Here is a 15,935-nt window from a genome sequence, read left to right as displayed (position 1 = left end):
TTAATATTTTGATTTTGGTCTCATCAGAGGATATTTTTCCTCATGTTTTGGGAGTCCTTCGTGCGGCATGTCATATGCCTTTTACTCAGGTGCGGCCCCCATAAGCCACTCTACTATGGAGGCCTGATTGATGGAGTGCTGCTGAGAGTTGCTGTTCTGGCAGGTTCTCCCTGCTGAGAAACTCTAAAGCTCTGTTTGAGTGGCCATTGGGTTCCTGATGACCTCCCTGAACAAGGACCTTCTTGCCTGGTTAGCTTGGCTATAGGAGGTATAGGAGGTATATTTTTTGGTTCCGAACCTCTTCCATTTCACAATGATTGAGCCCAATGTGCTCCTGGGAACTTTCAATGCTTTAACACATGTTTTATAACCTTTCCCAGATCTATGCCTCGACCCAATTCTATCTTGGAGGTCTACAGACAGTTCCTTTATCTTCATTGTTTGGTTTTTGCTCTGACATATACTGTGAAGTGAGGGTCCGTACATAGACGTGTGTGTCTTTCTAAATCAAGTGCAATCAATTACATTTGCCTCAAGTGGACTCAAATCAGGTTCTAGAGACATCTCATGGATGATCAAAGGACACAGAAAGCATCTGAACTCAATATGGATTGTCTGAATACTTATCACCATGAGATACTTAAGTTTTTAATCTCAATTTAAAAAAAAGAAATGTTGCACAATTTTCTTATTTGTATTTTTGCTTTGTCTTTATGGGGTCATGTTTTTAGATTGAGACACAATCCTCCATTTTAAATGAAGTCAATAACACAACAAATTGTGGAGGAAGTGAAGGGGTGTGAAAATACATTCCATAGGCACAGTATACATGGGAACAAACAAACATCAGAGGACACATAATACAGCAAGACACAAATTCAGCAGATAGCAGCCGGTTTAGTTTCTCTCTGAAGGACTGATATGTGATGAAAGTTTTAAGCTTCAATGTATATTTCTATTAATTCCAGTCACTGGCAGTATGCAGGCATCTCCCTGCATTGGAGAATGCTAGAGTTTCTATACGTTTGATGATTGTGTTCAATTGTGCCCAACCTTGACCAACTTGTGACATCTTCGTGGTGCATTCCTAACTGCCTCACACCAGATCAGATTAAAGTGTAAGGAACTGGGCACTGATAAAATTGTCACTTTGGGAGAAGAGCATTTAGGAAGTCAACTACAGATATTGTCTCTCATAGATTTTTTTTAATGGTCTGTCGTAGTCTACACTACTAATGTCAATGTTCAGAAGACTTTCTAAAAAATACAAGAAACCACCCCATTTATAATTTTACCGCAAAGAAATTCACGGACTAAGGAACACCTCATTGAAATGTTAGGAAAAAAGTTTCTTTCATGAAATCTGTTCAGAAATGTAATCACAAAATAATACATTAGAGCAATAGAATGCTATTCCATTGAATGTTGATTGAAGTGCATATTACAAATATTCAAACAAAACGTGTCTGTCTAAAATCTCGGTTCCCTGCACAAATGTTATCTGTAAATAGTGTATAGCTGAAGTGTAAGAAAAAGAAACTTCCTGAACTTACAGATTCTGGATTTCGTCTGTTTTAAAAAAAAATTTCTTATATATCCTTAACACATAGTATTGTTACTATATATTGCCTTAACACATAGTATTGTCACTATATTTTTTCACTTCCCCAAGCCACAGACAGGGATGATCGACTGGCCTAAAACATTTCCATAAACATTACTGAGCCACAAGGTAAGCTGAATATAGAATTAAGCAATTTTATAATTTTACTGCATGCAATGCATAAACCTGCATCGGTTAATAGTCTATCTTTTTTTTTTTTTACGTTATATATAATCAGTGTCCAGATTTCAGTTAGCTTACTGGATTATATAGAGCTAGTCAGTGTCCATATTTCAGTTAGCCTACTGGGTTATATAGAGCTAGTCAGCGTCCAGATTTCAGTTAGCTTACTGGGTTATATAGAGCTAGTCAGTGTCCAGATTTCAGTTAGTTTACTGGGTTATATAGACCTAGTCAGCATCCAGAATTCAGTTAGCCTACTGGATTATATAGAGCTAGTCAGTGTCCAGATTTCAGTTAGCTTACTGGATTATATAGAGCTAGTCAGTGTCCAGATTTCAGTTAGCCTACTGGATTATATAGAGCTAGTCAGTGTCCAGATTTCAGTTAGCCTACTGGATTATATAGAGCTAGTCAGTGTTCAGATTTCAGTTAGCCTACTGGGTTATATAGAGCTAGTCAGTTTCCAGATTTCAGTTAGCCTACTGGGTTATATAGAGCTAGTCAATGTCCAGATTTCAGTTTGCCTACTGGACTTAAAGGTGAGCAGAAAGCAGTGGCAGACGTACTTCCTGCTGACAATAAATTGCTGTGGCGTGTACTTAGAGTTAAGTGCACTGAGTAAAAGTAAAACCAGAGAGAATGTTCCTTTCTTCATTAAGAAGAGCCGGATGGACCCAGAGGAGGCGGTTCACCGAAAAGACTCGGAATGCCCATTACTGTGGAAAACCATGTCGATGGAATTATGATACGCACTCGCACTAAAATAGTCCTGTTAAAACAAAACTTCAAGGCCCCAGCAGTTTAGATTTTTCTATATAAATGGAGAGTGTCAGTGTCCCTTCACGCACATACACACTCCTCAACACATGGGATTTACCCAGACAGCTATTCAATTATCAACACAATAACCAAAATAACGCATGGCTGGTGACTGCTGCTTCCATATGTATCAGACCAACAGGAATGTATCTGCTCCATATTGTTTCACTTCTGATATTAGCAAACATTTTCTCCTGACCCTTATGCCACGGTATCTGAATAGTTTTAGGTTGCTCTGTTAATAGACCTGAGAATGAATAACATTTAGGCTAACTAAACATGGAATTAACTCATGACATAACGACAAATATGTAAGTAATGGAATATCCACTGGATAAATGAAGCTTGTACTACCCCACATAAATAAAGTTAAACTTTGTTATGGTGTCAATGAAGTTGACCGAAAAGCCAACATTACTATAATTCACACAACCTTCTTTGAAAGGGAAGGGAAAGTTGTGCCTTGAGGAATTGAACAGACTGGAGCGGTTTGTGTGCACATGTTAGTTATGGTTCGTACAACAACGAACGTCTCTTTTTGAACAGCTCTTTTAGGTGAATGATGGGAACCGATTTGCAGCTGTAAAACTTAGAATTGTGTAGTTCAAAGCTACAATTATATGCAGATAGGTTACAAATTTATTCACAACAGATGGTGTGTCACGATTGCAGAATTAATAAAATTGGGAAGAGTGCAGTATTCTGGTTCTGGCAAATGTCTTCAATACACTGTGCTTGAAGATAAAACGTTTTAGCAGGCAATCTAATAATTAGGTAGATAAGATGTAGTCTATTTGAATGACATATTACAATTATAATTATTGTCTAATAATTTGGCTTTGAATGTTGTAATTTTTTCTGGATTGCAACAATATCTGTTGAAAATCACATCTGCTATGGATATGTGTATTACAACAACATCTGATGAAAATCACATCCGCTATGGATATGTGAATTACAACAACATCTGATGAAAATCACATCCACTATGGATATGTGAATTACAACAACATCTGATGAAAATCACATCCGCTATGGATATGTGAATTACAACAACATCTGATGAAAATCACATCCGCTATGGATATGTGAATTACAACAACATCTGATGAAAATCACATCCACTATGGATATGTGAATTACAACAACATCTGATGAAAATCACATCCGCTATGTGGATAAATACTATGTACCATTCTTGAGAAAAAACATTTGTTCTCCTCTTCTCTCTATCACTTTGTAGTAGACATATCTAAGGATAAAATGTAGGTAAAATCACATTTGCAACTGACTGACAGAATGTATCGTAAATATCAAATAGACTGTAGACTTGTGGGTTCATTAACAGTAGCTGAAATAAGTAATAACAATATACAGACACACAATAATAACACAATGAAAAGAAAACAATAGGCAATGCGTATGGGCAGGAGATGTGGCTGATACATAGACATGAATGTGGGCATCAACTGAGGCTCCAACTGTAGTGGACCTGTGAACCTAATGATAGCCTAGTTACCAAATGTCATTAGAAATTGCATACAATATAAATCTTCCACTGCAAGATAATTGTCCGGACATAAATCTGGTTGCTAGTTGTTCTGTCACACTGCCCCAGATGCAAGCCAGTTATTCATTATTTGTGTATAGTATGTAAAAGGCTGGTTGTCTGTTCTGCCAAAAATGGTTCCCAGTGCAGGCTGGCTTTCATTTTCCTCACTTGTTCGCTAGTTAGTCAACTTCAGCTAACTCAGTCATGTCGAACAAGCAACTGGAATGACAGTGATTAGCTGCATTGTATGTTTTAAATTCTCTACTGTGATTTACTTGGATGTGCCCAATTAGCTTTAAAACAACAACTCATCTTACAATTTCAAACAGGGTACAGTAACACTAGGGTCTTCTTTGGTAAGAGCATGACTCTTAACAGCAGTAGGCTACCAAACTAAATGTAAGGCTAGAAACAAGGGGAAATAATGAATACTTGAAACAAGACGCCTCATGACATGAGGAAAGGTAAAGGTTTTAAATGAATGGCTAAACTATCTATTGATTGTAAAGTGGATGATGTGTACAGTTCACTTCATCTATAAATATGCACATTGTAAATTCCATTGGTAAGTAGAGTTTTAGTATAGGTCGAGATGTAGGAATCAGTGTCAATACACTAGTAACCTTCTCTATTTGTTGCCATGTTGCTCAAATATTCTGATTCAGCCTGTTGTCAAAAAGACGCAGAGTGTATGACTTAATATTAGATTTGAAGTTTGCAAGCTTGAGCTCACCCACATAGGTCACTTCCTGCAAAGTACAGAATTCACTCAGAGGATGATATTCCGTTATAATGAAGATACAAGGTCTACAAGGTTTCTGAGGAGAATGTGACGGCGGTATTTCATTGTGGTTCATTGACAGGCGGGGTGAAGGTTCAAACCAAGGTGAACAACAGGAATCTCTGGAGGAAGGAGGGTGTCACATTTGCTCTCTGTTAAATCGTTTTCACTTGTGTGGTTTCGTAGACAACTGTGTTTTACATAGCTATCCACAACCTTCTTCTGTCTCTCCTCCAAGGTATCCCAGTGCTGTCAAGGTTGGCTGCGATGTGCACATTCTACGCATGGTGAGAAATCCCTTTAAAGGAGGGCGAATATAGAAGAACGGATGGGTGGAGGGGTGGAATGAATACAGCGAGATGGGACTGTTTTTATATCTGCTGTGGAATAGTATGGATGCACAGTAAATTAACCCTACAAGCAGGTAAGAGAATTAGGGGGAGTGAAAAGATGAGAGTGAAAAGATAGTGACAGGGGGAGTAATTAAAAGACTGGGTATGAGCAGGATTTATTTTCGTTGAACGTTCACATTTTTTAATTCTCTGACTGTCTATAGTTCATAGGTGCTTTCACTGTCTTTAGGCAGATTTTTGGTAAACAAACCGAAGTCCCTGTGTGTTTTTCTGTCTATCTGTCTATCTATTCCCATTATGTTGAGACACATGGTTTGAAATGTATTTCCAGCATGGAGAGGAAATCAATAGGACACGTCACATTTCTCTGTGATAAATACAACACAAATAACTAGCCCCACACAACAGAGAGTTCTGTAAATGACATTATTGGAGCAGCGATCTCACTGCATTGTGTACCTTTAATCTCATATCAACAGACCTTTGATTAAGTTCTTAGAGCAGTGTTTCTTAATAATGGTCCTGGGGACCCAAAGGGGTACACGTTTTTCTTTTTGCCCTAGCACTCATGCACCTGATTAAAATTAAAGACTTGATGATTGGTTGATTATGTCAGCAACATGGTTGTGAATATACATTTTCATGTGAAGCATAGCAATAATTGTCAATTTATGTACCTATAGCTGTTTTTTGCCTCTTGAGTCCCAAATCATCTGCAAACTAACATGAAAGAAGTGCCGCCCCTGCCTGAGGCAAGTCAATGACATTGAAAAAACACTTTTACTTCACAGATCTAAGCTAGAACGTTAGTGGTATTCTTTCAGCTATCTAAACATACAAACATTCTGTGAAACTCAGTATGTCTTATTGACGCATCTAGCTAGCTAGCAAATTAAACTGACCCACTGAGTTTCAGATAGATATTGAAACGAGTAGGCTAGTATGAGCAGCATTATACATACTTTTGGTGTCTCTGTGTGACTGCATCAGATTTGTCTGATAACACCGATGGATAAGCTCAGAAAGTGGTTCAGCAAGAGTATGCTTCATTCAAGAAAGTTAACAGGGTGAAATTGCCAACAAAAACCTTCATGTGTTGTCACCGATCACCATTTCCCAATTAACAACACTTAGCTATTTATGTATTGTTATTATGTTATTGTTCCCAAACAGTGTATCACAGCCTTTAGGCCCAGAGTATGAGGGTGGGCAGTATTCCTTCACCCACAAGAACACCCCTTTGTCCTCTCTTTCCCTCCTCATCGCCACCTCCTTTTTCCTCCCCCTTTCAACAAGCGATAAACCCCCTTCCTGTCTCACTATGCCGCTCTTTGAAGTTAATGAGACAAAACTATCAGCCATCCCGCTTTTAATTATAAAACGGACGGAATGATTACATTTTTAATTGAAGCTGTCATTTTCAATTAAGATATGACGTCCTTGAGAGGCTCTCTCATCTTTCCCTGCTTTATTTATTCATTTATTGGCACACTCTCTTGCTTTTCTACTCATCTGCCTGATTCCCTCCTCTCCTTCAGAGTTGAAGACCCATCTCATCAGTGGACCACTATAGAGGCCCATCATTACTTCTCTGAAATACTGTCTCTCTGTAGTCTTTCCTCTCTCTATGTCTTTTTATGCGCCCTTACTCTCTCTTCTCTCTTTTCTTTTCTCCCAACTCACCACCGTCATTTTGCTTCTCTGTTTTCAATCTCCTCTTATCCCCTTATCCCTCACTCAACATTCCTTATTTCTGCATCCTTCAACTGACAAGTAAATCTACATATTCAGAATGTTACTTGTAATGTTACTGCCAGAGGTAGACTTTGTATAGGGACAGAAGACCTAAAATGTACTCAATGATGACATTATAATATTGATATACACAGATCAGCCATGACATTATGACCACTGACAAGATGAAGTGAATAACACTGATAATCTTGTTGTCATGGCACCTGTCAGTGGGTGGGATATATCAGGCAGCGAGTGAACATTCGGTCCTCAATGTTGATGTGTTAGAAGCAGGAAAAATGGGCAAGCGTAAGGATCTGAGTGACTTTGACAATGGCTAGATGACTGGGTCAGAGCATCTCCAAAATTGCAGCCCTTGTGGGGTGTTCCCATGGTCAGTACCTGCAGTGGTCAGTACCTTTCAAAAGTGGTCCAAGGAAGGAAAAGAGGTGAACCGGCTACAGGATCACGGACAGCCAAGTCTCACAGTTGCGTATGTGGCTGCGTAGCTGCAGACCAGTCAGGGTGCTCATGCTGACCCGTGTCCACTGCCGAAAGCGCCTACAATGGGCATGTGAGCATCAGAACTGGACCACAGAGCAATGGAAGAAGGTGGCCTGGTCTGATGAATCACGTTTCCTTTTACATCATGTTGATGGTCGGGTGCGTGTGCGTCACTTTTCTGGAGAACACTTGGCACCAGGATGCACTATGGGAAGGAGGGAAGCCGGCGGAGGCAGTGTGATGCTTTGGACAATGTTCTGCTGGGAAACCTTGGGTCCTGCCATTCATGTGGATGTTACTTTGACATGTACCACCTACCTCAGCATTGTTGCAGACCATGTGTACACTTTCATGGCAACGATATTTCCTGATGGCATTGGCCTCTTACAGCAAGATAATGCACTCTGCCACAAAGCAAAAATGGTTCAGGAAATGTTTGAGGAACAAAACAACAAGTTCAGGATGTTGACTTGGCCTCCAAATTCCCCAGATCTCAATCCAGTCAAGCATCTGTGAGATGTGCTGGACAAACAAGTCCGATTCATGGAGGCCCCACCTTACAACTTACAGGACTTAAAGGATCTGCTGCTAACGTCTTGGTCCCAGATACCACAACACACCTTCAGAGGTCTAGTGGAGTCCATGCCTCGACAGGTCAGGGCTGTTTTGGCGGAAAAAGGGGGACCTACACAATATTAGTCAGGTGGTCATGATGTTGTGGCTGATCGGTGTACAGTGGGTGCTGAGCAAATAAGGTAAGTAAATAATTATTATATTTACAATTGATGTATACATTTATTTACCATCAGTATAGTATACAGTATCTACATCTAGGTGGAGATGAGCGGTGTTTTCAATGCAGTAGAGTAAAGCTCTTCGGTATAGAGATTGGAGGTTGTTTGACATAGTGAGCTTGGTCATAGTACTATCTGTGTTACATGTTACTGGTTGCTGAGGGCCACAGCTTGGGGGAAAAACTGTTCAGATTGCGGATATTTTAACGATGACTGACCTGTACTGCCTGCCGGGGGGATGATTTTTGGAACAGTTGGGTGGGAAGAGTTAGCAATCAGATTGCCTGTATGCTCCTTCGCCCTGAAGTCATGCAGGGTCTCGATGGAGGGAAGGTGGCAGCTGTTGACCCTTTCTGTGGATCATACAGCGTGTCACAGTGTCCCACAACAGCAGGCGAATACAGATCCAAACCAGATGGTGATGGAAGACGTGAGGACGAACAACACTCAGTGATGCTCAGGGATGATGGTCTTTAGACTGAATCAGATGAAAATCCTAGCCCTTAGTCTCAATGAGGAGAGGTAGGTCTGTCTGCTTTTATGTTCTGGGTTAGTTGGACTGGTGTGGCAAATGAGTAGAAACATTTGCTTGTTGAGGATTTGGCATGTGGCGAGAAGATGGGTGGGAGTTGTGAGAGGTTTTTGTGAGTCAAATCTGCCCTAAAACGGGTTTGGTTGATTTCAGCAGTGAAGGGTGGCTTTTGTTCTGTATCTCATTGACTGAAGGTTGCCGTGGACAGATGAGCAGTGGTTCATGGAAAACTGCTTTATATTTTCATTGTTCTCATATTTCGCTGGCCTAGTTCTGGAACTAAGTGTTTTATTTGCCTCACGAATAAAGGGATATGTACAGTACCTGCTCTTGGGCTCCCTGTTTTGGCAGGTTGATGAGCCTCAGAGTTTCCCAGACATTCTGTCATATCTCCACACTATCCCACTGGCCCTCTACTCATCTGTGTTCAGGTATCCTTTACACTTTTACCAATTCCAACTCATCTCTCCTTCAACCTCCTTTCCCTTTTCCACTTCCCCTCCTCTGCTCTCAGATAAATTGTTCTAATCAGAAGACTGAAGAGCTGCGTTAGCCTCTCTGGTGTGTCTGAGTTGAACTCCGTCTCTCCATCTTGCCATCTGATGAATTAGCTCCACAAGCACACAAAGAAAGACAGACTCACTAACATAACATCCCTACAATCATTTAATGCCTGCATTCAGGAGCTTGCTTGCAAATCCCAGCGATTATTATATATCCTCCTTGAGGATGTTAAATTCTTCAAAATAAAAGACGAAGGAAGACTTCATAGGTTTGATATACCTGTAAACAGCAGTTCACATCCATTATATTAAGCATATTTTCAATGTCCAATAAGACACTGGGATTAAACATTTGACAAAGAGAAATGTATGATTTTATACTTTGAGAATTATGAGTAGAGTAACTAGCCTAGTTGGTCTTTCATGGCTTGAACCTATCAGGTGGAGCTAAATCATGTAAAACAAACCGTTGTAACCCTATTTCCCATTACCCAATCCCTGAGATGAATGTCTGGGCCTGTGATCTACACTAATCTCTTAACAATGCTACACATGACATTTGTCCTCCATGTGGAAGACAGACAAATTACTTTTTTTGTTATGCAAGAGAAATGAGAATTGGATATTTGTCATTTTGCACACAAGGTCCCACAGAGATTTGACTTCTGCATTCTACCCAACCCATTAGTGAACAGTTACAGTACAGAACAACTGAGGAAACATCTTTTGGATTTTCAATAGAATATCTACATAGGCCTAAAGAGGCCCATTATCAGCAACCATCAGTCCTGTTTTCCAATGACATGTTGTGTTTGCTAATCCAAGTTGATCATTTTAGAAGGCTAATTGATAATTAGGAAGCCCTTTTGCCATTATGTTAGCACCGCTGAAAACTGTTGTACTGATTAAAGAAGCAATAAAACTGTCCTTCCGTAGACTAGTTCAGTATCTTCAGCATCAGCGTTTGTGGGTTTGATTACAGTCCAGAAACAAATTACTTTCTTCTGAAGGTCGTCAGTCTCTTCTTGTTCTGAGAAATGAAGGCTATTCCATGTGAGAAATTGCCAAGTAACTGAAGATCTCGTACAACGATGTGTACTACTCCTTTCACAGAACAGCGCAAACTGTCTCTAACCAGAATAGAAAGAGGAGTGGGAGGCCCAGGTGTACAACTGAGTAAGAGGACAAATACATTAGAGTGTCTAGTTTGAGAAACAGACGCCTCACAGGTCCTCAACTGGCAGCTTCATTAAGTAATACCCCCATAACACCAGTCTCAACGTCAACAGTGAAGAGAAGACTCTGGGATGCTGGCTTTCTTGGGAAAGTTGTATATAAAAAACCATATCTCAGACTGGCCAACAAAAAGAAAAGTTTAAGATGGGCCAAAGAACACAGACACTGGACAGGAAGAAATCTGCCTAGAATGCCAGCATCCCAGATTCACCTCTTCACTGCTGACGTTGAGATTGGTGTTTTGTGTGTTCTCTAATGATCAGTTAGCCTTAAAATGATTAACTTGGATTTGCAAACACAATGTGCCATTGGAACACAGGAGTGCTGGTTGCTGATAATGGGCCTCTGTACGCATATGTAGATATTCCATAAGAAATATGCAATTTCCAACTACAATAGTCATTTACATCATTAACAATGTCTACACTATATTTCTGATCAATGTTATGTTATTTTAATTGACAAAAAAATGTATTTCAAAAACAAGGACATTTCAAAGCAACCCCAAACTTTCGAATGGTAGTGTACATTTAAAAAGTAATGTTGTGTGTATCACTTTCAAATGGTGTTGGTTTTCTGGTTGGCTGCTGTAGAGGAGGGAGACACGCCATTTTGAAAACCTGCAGCTGTGAAGAAGAACAGAGAAGAAGAGGAATTTCTAGGTAAATAACAACCCCATATGAAACAGGGTAGGGTCACTGATTGAAAATGTTCTGTTACCTCTCCCTCCTCTTTCTTATTCGACCTCTTCCTCCCATCCCCCTCTTCTACCCCCTATTGTCAGACATAGCTGCCTGGAGTGGGTGGCAGTTCTTTTCTTGTGTCTCCTGGCGAGGTGGCTCTCGAGAGCAGCCGGGGCCTTTCTGTCCTCACAGCACAATGCTGCTTTCTCATTAATTCTTATCAAAGTTCATCTTGCATCCAAATGCAATGTGCCGAGCGCTCGCTCTGCAATAAAGAGAGAGGAAGAGAGGAGAAGACAAAGGCAGAGAGAATGAGAGGGAAGAGAGAATAGGGAGAGCATGTGCCCATAATGTAGATAAAGGGCTAAAAGATATTGGTTTAATGATGAGGGAACTGCAGAGTATTCACAGGGCCCCATTGAATAGATTCAGTTATTGGTTTTGGCTAAAATTAGTCTCTCTGTTCATATTAGGCAGTGGGTCCTGATAATTATCTCCCCCGTAACCCTATAATTGGCTTGAGTATATGGATTTGGAGAGCTGGAAAATAAATGAGAAATGCATTAGTGCCTTGAAGAAAAATCTAAATGCAAGCTTATCAACCCATCCAGTAGTTTTCTCTTAGCAGTGGTGTAGCACTCTAAAAGATGACTGGTTAAAGCCAATTCAGATCATTTGGTAATAGGTTAGACAGAACCATGCCGGTTCCATGCTGGGTACTATCTAACTATCTAGACGAGGCAACAGTAAACATGCACTCCCTCAGTTATTTCTATCATGTGTATTCTATGTCCTAATGTTTTCTATTGTCAATGTTCTTTATTCAATTACATCTGCATTTTTAGAAAAGTGAGCATTTCACTGTTAACATTTAATTTGAACTAGTGTATAATAACACATCGATTTCAGCATTGATAGCCCAGCATCAACAACCCAACCTTGCCATATTACAAGGTTATTCTAGATAGTTGACCAGAACAGAAAATTGAGAACTAAAAATTAAGTTATTTATATACTATATATTTCCCAGACCAAATTGAATTACACAGGACCCAAGTGGGCCACCAGGGGCAGAAGTCTGGCGCCGTTCTGGAGAATAGGGCCCATTGATTGGCTGGAGAGTCCAGTCACCCTGTATCTCAGGTCTTCATCTATCAGTAAATGCTAAGGACGAACAGCAGAACACACCAATGATGAGAGGGCAATGTGGTTGCTCAATAGGGCCTTATTACTTTATCTGCTAGTGGCTGTCAACCTCCCCTTAAAGTCCCAATCACACTCCACCTGTCCGTCTCCCTCCTTCGCCCTCCCTCCCCCTCCTACTCTTCCTTGTTGCAGGTGGGCACTGGAGCCCTCCCTGCCGTTGAAATATAAAAAGGATTTAATTGACTACTGATTGCAGCCTTCTCTAGGACTGAGAAAACAGCCTTCAGATATGCTTATGCAGAGAGAGAGAGAGAGAGAGAGAGAGAGAGAGAGGGAGAGAGAGAGAGAGAGAGGGGGGGAGAGGGAGAGAGAAAACGACAGAGGTGGGTGAAAATTGAAGAGTGATGGAAAGTGAGAGAGGATATATATATATATAAATAGAGCATGTGAATAGAAGAGGAAAAGTACTAGAGGGGCCGAGGGAGAGAGACACCTACAGAATAAATGAGCCATATAGTGTAGAAGTGGAGAGGGTGTTGTGTCTGAAGGGGAGCTTAGTTATCAGTGTGCTCTGAGTAATTATATTGTTGTGGTAGATTATCAGCTGCTGTTTTAACCAAACTAATCTGGGCACTGTGTGTATATACTCTATCTCCCCCGAATGCCCACGAACACCCCCCCCCCCCACCCCCGCCGAAACCAAAACTGGGCACTCTGTTTAGAAATTCTCAATGTCTTTAGGATACTATCTGATCCCCCCCCCGAACACCACAGGATGCCTGTGAAAGACTGGACCGAGGCACCTCCGACAAACCACATCACCAAGTCACCAGACTCAAATATTTAGATGTTCAAATCAATAACCTGAGACTCTGTGTAACCGAATGAAACTCTCAATGTGTGTGCGTAACGGAGGGGGTCAGTCGGGGGTTGTTTTCGTGCCTGGATTTGACAATGGGAAAGAAGCACCTCAGTCAGTCCCCCTCAACCTGCCTCTATGCCTGAGTATGCAAGTGTGTCCCTGACTGTGGGTGTGTGCTGATTTAGAACTGAGGGTCGCGGGGATGTTGCTCTTCCCCTGCTCCCTCTTTAATTGGCTACTGGCCCCTCGGCCTCGCCTGAATGGAGAGTCATTTAGAGACTTTCACTCTCAAACACCGTAGTAATTGTCATCCTCCTTCCGCTTGCTGGCCCCGGAGAAATTGCATTCCTGTTTCCTTACAATGGTGTGTCGGTAGAGGACGGGGCAGGAATATCACTGTCATTACCATGACAATAAGAGCTAATTCCACATTGGCACTGCCTCCTCACAGCGCTTATCAGAGGCCGGACAGCCACTGTAACAATCTGGGATAGGGCTCTGTCTCTCACATAGACACACACACACACGTACACACACACACACACGCACATAGGGAGCCTGTGAACACACATGTGTAGGCACTCTCGTAAACAGACAAACACAAATAAACATGGGCACACATACACACACTTTCTGTAAATGCATGACACAAACAATAGTGTTTGCAGTACACAGACACCACAACACAAACACAACACAAACATACATATATGGAAATGAATAAACTCAGACACCACAAATTCAGTCGGCTCTGTAAACAAGTTCCAATCCTGATTTCTGATTGGTTGACAGCAGGGAGCTGTTCACGATAATTGCTGCATTCCGCAGGTATTTTCAAATGTTGTATTGACTTTGACTAGCTGCTACTGTTGAAACGATGGAAAAACCACTGTTCAGTTTTCTATGGACTACTGATTTGACAGAGTTGTGCAGAGGCTCACGTCGAAGTAAAAACTCCACTTGACTGCAAAAAGTAAACTGAAAGGGACACTTTTGAGACAAGGACAAAAACATACATGTATAAATGTGTTTCTATTAGGTGCCATATCATGTAACAGTGTTGATGATTAGATTCATTATACATTTTGTTCAAGCAACAGAGAGAGCTAGGAAAGACAGACTAAATAGAACAGCAGAAAGAGTGGTGAGGCCGATTTGAATCCAACCATTTGACCTTTAAGCCACTGAATATTTCACCTTAAATCAGCAATAAATCAGTTGAGCTCCATCACGTAAATGAATTATTGAATCATGTCTAGACGTTCTGTGTATGGGCAACAGGGTTATGCTCAAACCCAAGACTTTTTCACCACAAAACACCAGCAAGTTGTCACAGAAAATAAAAGAAACACAACTATTTGACATTTTGAAAAATAAAATTGAGTTATGTTCATCTTTCACATAAAATAGATTACAAAAAATCCTCAGAAATGAATTGGTCAAAGTAATAAATAACTAGGACTTTTCAATGATAGAGACATCTTTCATTGAAGAGGTTTAAAATCTTCCTAGAAATAAGGTTGACAAATGTTTAATTTTGGCACTTTAGTAAGCCTTAACTCCTATAATTGAGTCCTGAGCTTTTTCACCTCATGAAAATTCATTATCAGTATACTGTTTCTACATTAAATATCAAAGGGTCAACATTTCTTAGGACAACCCATTTCTAAACTAAAGTCATATGATTAATAGTTCAGCTCGGAATTATATGTCTATGAATTAAAGTCTCAGGTACGTGACACAATTAATTGAAAGACATCAAATTATCCCTGGAATCCTTACATTTAAGTTATACTAAAAGCTGCGATTAACCAATATTTCTTTCATATAGACCTCTTCCTGATCAGATTTGCCCTGATAAAAGCTTTTCACTGGCGTGAATGTTCAAGGTCCTTGCATATCTTTGCAATCAGTGATTTTCAAGTCAGTGTCACCAATAGCATAGAACTGAAGGACACACGCTGTACATTTTTAAGGCAGTTTAAAAGCCTTTTTATTATTGGTTTTATTATTGATATGTAAGTATATTAAATAATTGTGTGGAATAAAATAATAGATTTTTCTAAATCCCCAAAACATGTCATTATAGTTACTGAATTCATGGATGGTAAAACATATTTGCTAGACCTCAGGAGTTTCTATCGTGCATATAAATAAACATGTTGCTTTATTAAAACCTTTAGGCTTAGGTTATTAAAAATACAGTAGGTTTTTAAATAAAGCTATAAAACAGAACGTGTAAAATGTGTTGTTTATTTTGTCATGTTAAAGTGTTTTTACATGGTGACAAAGTCAAAAAACAGCATTTACCACCACAACTCAAGAATGTATCTGAAAGTACTTTATAAGACATGTTTCTTTTTTATCAGCAGTTGGGCTGCGCAGAGTAACAACAATGATTAATGCAGGTCAACAGACACACACAGTTATTGGGATGTGTCCCTCCTCTACCGCCCACCTGTTTAACAGGTCACATCCCTGCTGGATTCATTTACAGGACCCCACTGCAGTAGGTTGGTCTCATCCCCATCACTGCAGCCATACTCCTCTCATCCTCATCCCCCTCACTGCAGCCCTACTCCTCCAATCATCATCATCATCCCCCTTATTGCAGCCCTACTCCTCTCATCCTCATCCCCCTCACTGCAGC

This window comes from Esox lucius, chromosome 2 (genome assembly GCF_011004845.1).
Source record: "Esox lucius isolate fEsoLuc1 chromosome 2, fEsoLuc1.pri, whole genome shotgun sequence".
NCBI classification, from domain to species: domain Eukaryota; kingdom Metazoa; phylum Chordata; class Actinopteri; order Esociformes; family Esocidae; genus Esox; species Esox lucius.
The sequence above is the reverse complement of the archived record's forward strand: the minus strand, read 5'-3'. Positions refer to the sequence as shown.